The sequence below is a fragment of the Lucilia sericata genome, unplaced genomic scaffold, assembly GCF_015586225.1.
Source record: "Lucilia sericata isolate MDLA Ls3-8-SP2 unplaced genomic scaffold, ASM1558622v1 Contig002194F_arrow, whole genome shotgun sequence".
Lineage (NCBI taxonomy): Eukaryota > Metazoa > Arthropoda > Insecta > Diptera > Calliphoridae > Lucilia > Lucilia sericata.
This window is the reverse complement of record NW_023996029.1, coordinates 53,690-63,596: the sequence shown is the minus strand read 5'-3', so window position 1 is coordinate 63,596 and position 9,907 is coordinate 53,690. Positions and strand designations below refer to the sequence as shown.

General features: G+C 29.8%; 1 long non-coding RNA gene across 1 annotated transcript; it reads left to right on the top strand.

The window, feature by feature from the left end:
* Window positions 1-239: 239 nt before the first annotated feature.
* On the top strand, window positions 240-6,594 carry LOC119613563. Its single transcript, XR_005232242.1, has 2 exons — window positions 240-440; window positions 6,373-6,594. It is a non-coding gene; the product is annotated as an uncharacterized LOC119613563 (long non-coding RNA).
* The last annotated feature ends 3,313 nt before the right edge of the window (window positions 6,595-9,907 follow it).

The following is a 9,907-nucleotide window of genomic DNA, read 5'->3' as shown; positions in this document are numbered from 1 at the left end:
TCTATCTATCGATCTATCTATCTATCTATCTATCTATCTATCTACTATCTATCTATCTATCTATCTATACATCTATCTATAAACCTACCTATAGGTCTATCTATAGATCTATTAATAGATCTGCCTATTAATCTATTTGTAGTTCTGTCTATAGATGCTAAATCAAGTGTTTTACAAATTGATATAATTAGTTGTAACCCCTTCGACTTTTGAACCTCAACATATTCATTAAAATCATTTTCTCTTTCTTATTTTTCCAGGTTTTTATCGTCCTCGCAAATTAGGTCACAATTTTCCTAGATTATATGACATTGTTGAAGGTGAAACGATAGCGAATGCGTTCCTCCAATTAAATCCTGACAAAAGAATAGGTGCAGAAGAGGCGTTACATCATTCATATTTTGCCCAATTACCAAAAAAATTATATGAATTGCCTGATGGTAAGACTATTGAGATTTTATTGCAGCAATATAATTCCTGAAATACAAGAAAAAAATATATGTATATGTACTATATATATTAAAAATATAAAAAATGTTTACTAAAGAGACAATGGAGTTTTGTAGTTTGATACCTTTACTTTTTTGTTAGGGTTTCAAAAGGTTTATTTTTTTAATTAAATATTTTTGTTTTACGAATTCGTCAGGTACTTTTACTGAACATAATTTCGTTACATTGCTATTAACATGACAATTTTTTATAATAGAAAAGAAAACTTTTTTGTTTGTCTTGCTGTTGATTTAAACAAAACAATTGTCAAAATGAAATTTTAAATGTACAAAAAATTCACAACAATTGCAGAAAGTTTTTATTAATAAAACTTTAAATCAAAACAAAAAGTTTATGTAAATTTTTCCGGTGTCACCAACAATTTTAATTAAAATTTCACAAGGCGATGATAATTACAAAGTATTTAAACAACAATTAATTTAAAATCGTTCAGTTAAAATAAAACAAATACTTAATTTATGGCTTACTTTGTAATGAGCAGTAATTATATTTAACATTACTGTAAATTAATTTATAGTCTCTATAATAAAATAGACTTAACACATCCCAGTTGTTGGTCTAAATTTATTACTACAAATTACTGTTAATGATTTTGTAACATTAACACTTGCATTAACTGCAACTGCTCGCTTTACAAAAACCCAAAAAATAATTCACATCCTCGCATACATAACAATTAAAATCAACTAAATATTCTTAAAATTCCCAAAAACTTTATATACCCAACCCGACTCATTCATACTCTACTATTTAGCTCATTAACAAATGACCTAAAAAATAATTTTCTAAAACATTAAAATTTTACTCATTAGAACACAAATCAAACTGCTGCTGTTGTTTGTTCTGCTTAAATGTTCAAAATGTTGCTACTATTCGTATTTCCTGCATGTTAATTATTTCGAAAATCTTTTTATGGGATTTTGCGCTAAACCACTTATCTAACCTTCAATTATTGCAAAAACACATGAGTATCGTATCGTTCGTATGAGCATTTTGTTTCGCCTCAACATTATACATATTTGATAATTTTTATTACACCGTCAGTATCTGTATCAGATGATAATCATCCACATCATTAAAAGCAGCGCCAAAAGTACACATGTTGCAATATGTATCTTTCATTAAATCGCTAGTCATCTCCTGGTACTGAAAACTCATTAACTCTTAAATGCAAATAGAAACGATTTGATAACATTAAAGAAGAGTAACAGAAGGAAATAAAATGCATGCGAAATATTTAGTCCCGTTATATATACATATGGGCAATTTCGTGTCAAGTGGTTAGCATTGTTGGATAATAGACCAGAAACAAATCTTCGCCTCTATCGGCCAAGAACTACCGGACTTAGAGGGGGTCAAAGTTGGACATTAGTTCTAGTTCAGTTCCAGTTAAGTTCTAGTTCAGTTCTAGTTCAGTTCTAGTTCAGTTCTAGTTCAGTTCTAGTTCTGTTCTAGTTCAGTTCTAGTTCAGTTCTAGTTCAGTTCTAGTTCAGTTCTAGTTCAGTTCTAGTTCAGTTCTAGTTCAGTTCTAGTTCAGTTCAGTTCTAGTTCAGTCTAGTTCAGTTCTAGTTTCAGTTCTAGTTCAGTGCTAGTTCGTTCTAGTTCAGTTCTAGTTCGTTTTCTAGTTCAGTTCTAGTTCAGTTCTAGTTCAGTTCTATTCAGTCTAGTTCAGTTCAGTTCAGTTCTAGTTCAGTTCTAGTTCGTTTCTAGTTCAGTTCTAGTTCATTCGAGTTTCAGTTCTAGTTCAGTTCTATTTCAGTTCTAGTTCAGTTCTAGTCAGTTCTAGTTCAGTTCTAGTTCAGTTCTAGTTCAGTTCTAGTTCGTTCTAGTTCAGTTCTAGTTCAGTTCTAGTTCAGTTCTAGTTCAGTTCTGTTCAGTTCTAGTTCAGTTCGAGTTCAGTTCTAGTTCAGTTCTAGTTCAGTTCTAGTTCAGTTCTAAGTTCAGTTCTAGTTCAGTTCTAGTTCAGTTCTAGTTCAGTTCTAGTTCAGTTCTAGTTCAGTTCTAGTTCAGTGTCTAGTTCAGTTCTAGTTCAGTTCTAGTTCATTTCTAGTTCAGTTCTAGTTCAGGTTCTAGTTCAGTTCTGTTCAGTTCTAGTTCAGTTCTAAGGTCAGTTCTAGTTCAGTTCTAGTTCAGTTCTAGTTCTAGTTCAGTTCTAGTTCAGTTTAGTTCAGTTCTAGTTCAGTTCTAGTCAGTTCTAGTTAGTTCTAGTTCAGTTCTAGTTCAGTTCTAGTTCAGTTCTAGTTCAGTTCTAGTTCAGTTCTAGTTCAGTTCTAGTTCAGTTCTAGTTCAGTTCTAGTTCAGTTCTAGTTCAGTTCTAGTTCAGTTCTAGTTCAGTTCTAGTTCAGTTCTAGTTCAGTTCTAGTTCAGTTCTAGTTCAGTTCTAGTTCAGTTCTAGTTCAGTTCTAGTTCAGTTCTAGTTCAGTTCTAGTTCAGTTCTAGTTCAGTTCTAGTTCAGTTCTAGTTCAGTTCTAGTTCAGTTCTAGTTCAGTTCTAGTTCAGTTCCAGTTAAGTTCTAGTTCAGTTCTAGTTCAGTTCTAGTTCAGTTCTAGTTCAGTTCTAGTTCAGTTCTAGTTCAGTTCTAGTTCAGTTCTAGTTCAGTTCTAGTTCAGTTCTAGTTCAGTTCTAGTTCAGTTCTAGTTCAGTTCTAGTTCAGTTCTAGTTCAGTTCTAGTTCAGTTCTAGTTCAGTTCTAGTTCAGTTCTAGTTCAGTTCTAGTTCTGTTCTAGTTCAGTTCTAGTTCAGTTTTAGTTCATACAAAGAAATCTAACAAAATTTAATTCGCAAAATAATTTTTAATAATTTGACTATAATAAGCAATTTTTCAATGAATTATTAAAGTTTGTAAAATTAAAATATGTATGTATTTGTGGTGTAATAAACTGTGAAAATAATGCAATAAAGTATTTGCAAAGTTTTCTATGAATTTATATTAAAATATTTAAATCATTTATTTTCATAATAATCAGATTTAGAACTAAATAAAATATTTTATTGTTTAAAATTTAAATCGTTTAAATAGTAGCTACTAATATTTTACAAAATATAAAATTATGTAAACAATTAATTTTATATCAAAACAAATAAAGCAAATTTATGCAGTTGATTTATTTTCAAGTGGCTTAATTTATTGAATTTTGTTAAAACATTTGATTAACTTTTATTAAAAACACTAAATCCAAATGCCAAACAACTGTAATAATATTATTTGTTTGCACAAACCACTTTCATTATGGACATTTAAAAGGGAGTTGAATGCATTCAACTAAAATTGCACAAAGTCCTTCAATTATTGTTGAATGGATTTGTAATGGTATTATTATTACTATTGCTTGCAAAGTAAACATTTTTTTTGTTGTAAATCAGAAGTTTTGTTTTTGTGTACAGAGAGAAAAATTACACTGTATGTACTTTTTAGCTGTTTTTTTTTAAACAAATATTTACCTAATTTTTTCCTGAAATTGGATGCCAAAATTAAAATGGCTGCTACTATTGTATTCAATTAGTGCTGTAAGAGTCCCTTGAACATTTTGTATCAGTTGTAGGTGTAGTAGTTAGTATTACTAGCCATTACTTGCTATTCTACTCCTGTTACTTGTTTTACTGTATGTATCGTGAATGTATCATCACTAATTGAGTTTAAATTAAATTCAGTGAAATGGAAATTGAATTTCCTGTGTTTTCATTGTAAGTGAGTAATGTAATTTCAGAATTAAGAAGGCTCCCTGTTTATGGCAACATTTTGGAACTTCATTGTCTTGGGAGCAGCACCTCTTTTTATTAATTTATAATTTAATAATATGTATTATCATCAACATTCCAAAAGTATTTGCAAAAAACCTTTATTTTCTATTTACCCAACAAATAACAAACTACCCGTATTTTTCTATACAATATTTACCAGTCCAAATGTTATGCACACGATTTATTTTTTTTTTTACTAACCACTGCCACCCTAAAGCCCCTAATCAATGTCGAATCCCCTCCAATCGAATGTAAACATATAAATTTTGTGGTTTTGCATGAGTGTAAATATAAGTGCAAATCTGTCTGTCCTTCTAATGGTTTTAACTCCAACATACAATTGTAGTTATTTGTGGTTTCTACCGATAGGTTTTTATAGTTTTTTTTTCGATATTGCTATAAATAATTAAATCTTTTTATTAAATTTTACAAAATTTTAAACATTTTATAAATGTTTTACTGACTTGGCTCCTTTGCTTCATTCACAAAGTGATAATTAATTATAGATTTTTTAATTAAAACAGTTTTATTTGAAATTTTGCCATAGCTTATTTTAATCGAAATAATTATTTAATGTAAACAGTATTATTTGCTTTTTTGGGCTTTTTTCCCTCTACGTTTATTTTTTTTTGTAATTTAGTCAAAAGTGGTTTTTGTGGCTAAAATGATTATCTCCCATAAGCTGTTTGTAGACATAATGTTTATTTTAATTTTCAATTAAAAATAAATTCTATGAAAATTTATAATTGTTTATTAAAACATTTATGTAAATTAAAAAAAACTGAACTTAAATTTATTATTTAATTTAAAAATTATAAAAAGAATTATACGTTTATGACTAAAAATGTGGAAAACTATTTCAGTTAATAATCAGTTAAGTTCTAGTTCAGTTCTAGTTCCGTTCTAGTTCTGTTCTAGTTCAGTTCTAGTTCAGTTCTAGTTCAGTTCTAGTTCAGTTCTAGTTCAGTTCTAGTTCAGTTCTAGTTCAGTTCTAGTTCTAGTTCAGTTCTAGTTCAGTTCTAGTTCAGTTCTAGTTCAGTTCTAGTTCAGTTCTAGTTCAGTTCTAGTTCAGTTCTAGTTCAGTTCTAGTTCAGTTCTAGTTCAGTTCTAATTCAGTTCTAGTTCAGTTCTAGTTCAGTTCTAGTTCAGTTCTAGTTCAGTTCTAGTTCAGTTCTAGTTCAGTTCTAGTTCAGTTCTAGTTCAGTTCTAGTTCAGTTCTAGTTCCGTTCTAGTTCTGTTCTAGTTCAGTTCTAGTTCAGTTTTAGTACATTTCTAGTTCAGTTCTAGTTCAGTTCTAGTTCAGTTCTAGTTCAGTTCTAGTTCAGTTCTTGTTCAGTTCTAGTTCAGTTCTAGTTCAGTTCTAGTTCAGTTCTAGTTCAGTTCTAGTTCAGTTGTAGTTCAGTTCTAGTTCAGTTGTAGTTCAGTTCTAGTTCAGTTCTAGTTCAGTTCTAGTTCAGTTCTAGTTCAGTTCTAGTTCAGTTCTAGTTCAGTTCTAGTTCAGTTCTAGTTCAGTTCTAGTTCAGTTCTAGTTCAGTTCTAGTTCAGTTCTAGTTCAGTTCTAGTTCAGTTCTAGTTCAGTTCTAGTTCAGTTCTAGTTCAGTTCTAGTTCAGTTCTAGTTCAGTTCTAGTTCAGTTCTAGTTCAGTTCTAGTTCAGTTCAAGTTCAGTTCTAGTTCAGTTCTAGTTCAGTGCTAGTTCAGTTCTAGTTCAGTTCTAGTTCAGTTCTAGTTCTAGTTCAGTTCTAGTTCAGTTCTAGTACAGTTCTAGTTCAGTTCTAGTTCAGTTCTAGTTCAGTTCTAGTTCAGTTCTAGTTCAGTTCTAGTTCAGTTCTAGTTCAGTTCTAGTTCAGTTCTAGTTTAGTACTAGTTCATTTCTAGTTCAGTTCTAGTTCAGTTCTAGTTTAGTACTAGTTCATTTCTAGTTCATTTCTAGTTTAGTTCTAGTTTAATTCTGGCTACAAATAATGTTCAATTGAAAATCTTTAACTTGATCATAATTAAACTTTCTGTGAACTTTTCTGGAATAAGTTCTAAAACGAGAAAATTTTTAAGAACTTTGAGATTCCTTATATTGAAAACAATTCCCGATCTAGTTAATATTATTCTCTTATTTTCTCTTTTTAGAAACCTCCATATTTACGGTTGAAGGTGTGCATTTGTATCCGGAGCCCAATAGACAGAGTAAATGAAAATTAAAGCAAGTCCTATCAGTGGATGGTGTACGTTTCTACTGTTAGCAGTAACATTTAAATACTATTACAACAAGATTAACTAAAACAACATAAACTACTACGACAACAACAACAAAAACAGCCATAAAATGATATATTAACATTAAAAACCCAACAAGAAACACACACACTATATAATTTAATTTTTAAATGTAAAACATTAAACTACAACCACACACACACACAAAAAAAAAATAATAATTTTATATTATTTTTTTAAAGTATTTTTCTTAAAAAACAAAATATTATAAATAGTTTCCACAATTATTGCTAATTTTTCTTTGTGTTTATATAATTTTTAAATAAAATTTATAATTTTTAATCTAAAAAAAATCTTTAATAAAACTTAAAATTAAGAAACAGACAAAGAATGATTAAAACAAAACTAAAATAAATTAAAACTAAATTGATTTAAAACGAAACAAAAAATAAAATGTTTAAAAAATTATTAAAAAATTAAATAAATTTAAGTAACTAAATTTAATTATAAAATTAACTAGTTTAACTAAAATTTAAAAATAATTAAAAAAGAAAACAAAATTAAATTTAAATTGATAAATAAAAAAACGCCAAAAAAAATTCGAATGAAAAAAACTTTTATCTAAAACAAAACAACAACAAAACATAGTCGAACAACAATTAAAGTAGTTTTAAATTAAAACAAGAATTAAACACGTGCCTCCAGGTCCTCAGGTCCTTGATGAGCGTAAGCACCAACAACAAAATAAGGAATTACCTTAAAAACACAAATACGATTTAAACGTTGAAAACAAAAACCTAAACATCAAAATAAATTAAAAACCTCAAGCGAAAAAAAACCATAACAAAATAAATTAAATACGTTAAAAATACAAACACCACTTTTTAAACATTTAGAAATTTAAAAGATAGAAAAAAAATATTGAAAATTTACTCACTAATCGAAGCAGCTACTATTTTAAAGCACTTTCAAGAAAGTTAGAAACATTTTATAAATGGCAGAGTTATCATTTGGACCATTTGAGGGAAGTAGCGATTTTTTTGAGCAGGAAAGGAATTTATAAATAATAATTGAATACTGTTCTGATAGAGTCTAGTATTTGGGTCACACTAGAATCTGGTCTATAGTTCAGACTATAGTTTATAGTCTACTTTATAGTTCAGAATATCTTCTATAGTCTGGTCTATAACTCAGACTATAGTCTGGTTTATACTTCAGACTATAGTCTGATCTATAGTTTGGTCTATAGCTCAGACTATAGTCTGGTCTATAGTTTGATCTATAGTTATATATATATATAGTCTGGTCTATAGTTCAGACTATAGTTTGCTCTATAGATCAGATAAGAGTCTGCTCTATAGTTCAGACTATAGTATGGTTTATAGTTCAGACTAGTGTCTGCTCTATAGTTCAGACTAGAGTCTGCTCTATAGTTCAGACTAGAGTCTGCTCTATAGTTCAGACTAGAGTCTGCTCTATAGTTCAGACTAGAGTCTGATCTATAGTTCAGTCTAGAGTATTGTCTATAGTTTATAGTTCAAATTATATACTGTTCTAAAATACAGTCTAGCGTCTGGCCTATACATCAGACTCTACTAGCATGGTACAGAATATTGTCTGCTCTATAACTATAGTCTGGTCTATAGTTCAGACTATAGTCTGATCCATAGTTTAGACTATAGTCTGGGCTATAGTTCAGACTATAGTCTGGTCTATAGTTCAGACTATAGTCTTGTCTATACTGTAGTCTTGTCTATAGTTCAGACTATAGTCTGGGCTATAGTTCAGACTATAGTCTGGTCTATAGTTCAGACTATAGTCTGGTCTATAGTGCAGACTATAGTCTGGTCTATAGTTCAGACTATAGTCTGGTCTATAGTTCAGACTATAGTCTGGTCTATAGTTCAGACTATAGTCTGGTCTATAGTTCAGACTATAGTCTGGTCTATAGTTCAGACTATAGTCTGGTCTATAGTTCAGACTATAGTCTGGTCTATAGTTCAGACTATAGTCTGGTCTATAGTTCAGACTATAGTCTGGTCTATAGTTCAGACTATAGTCTGGTCTATAGTTCAGACTATGGTCTGGTCTATAGTTCAGACTATGGTCTGGTCTATAGTTCAGATTATGGTCTGGTCTATAGTTCAGATTATAGTCTGGTCTGTAGTTCAGACAATAGTCTGGTCTATAGTTCAGACTATAGTCTATAGTCATGTATATAGTTCAGACTATAATCTATAGTCTTGTCTATAGTTCAAACTATAGTCTGGTCTATAGTTCAGACTATAGTCTGGTCTATAGTTCAAACTATAGTCTGCTCTATAGTTCAGATTATAGTCTGGTCTGTAGTTCAGACTATAGTCTGGTCTATAGTTCAGACTATAGTCTATAGTCATGTCTATAGTTCAGACTATAGTCTGGTCTATAGTTCAGACTATAGTCTATAGTCATGTCTATAGTTCAGACTATAGTCTGGTCTATAGTTCAGACTAAAGTCTGGTCTATAGTTCAGACTATAGTCTGCTTAATAGTTCATATAAGAGTCTGCTCTGTAGTTCAGACTGATGTACATATATAAGTCAGATTAAAGATATTACTACAGATTGGACTAGAGTATAGTTTAAACTATAGACTGGTCTAAAGTACTGACTAGAGGCGGGTGTATAGTTTAGACTGTAGTCTGGTATATAGATCAGAATCATTCATCCCCATAGTTTAAACTATAGCCTGACCGATAGTTCGTACTACATATCTTGAATTCTATAATCTGATCTTTAGTTCAGACTGGAATCTAATCTATAATTCAGACTCGAGTCTAGTCTATAATTTAGATTATAGTTTAGTCTGTAGTCCAGATTAAAGTTGGAATAGAGTCTTGGGTATATTTCAGAGTGGTATACAATTTTGCTAGTTCAGACTAGAATCTTGTCTGGATCCTAGACTATAAGCTATAATCTGTTCCAGGGTTTAGACTACTGTCCGATCAATACTTCAGTGTATGGTCGGGTATTTTGTCCAAACTATAGTCAAGTTTATAGTTCAACCTATTAAGTCTAAAGTTCAGATTGTAGGCTTCTGTAATATTTAAAATCCTTCAATGAAATGAAATTCCTACCTCCTATAAAAATGCTGCTGCCCTCATATAAAAAACATAGTTTAAAAACCCTATACCACAGCAAAAATTAAAAAAAAAAGTATTTTATAGATCAAAAACAAACAATTAAGACTCAGAGACAAAAAGTTTTGTTGATGCACTCATAATTAGATTTATGACTATTTTTTTCCTTCCCCTCTTATTTTTATTTAATTAGTTAAATGAAAGGAAAATACTATTATTTACTATTTATATAAAAAAATTATAATTTTTTTTATACTAAAAACTAATTGTTTTTATTTCTTTTGCAATGTATTATTATTTTTGACCACTTTAATAAACACATTTATTGTT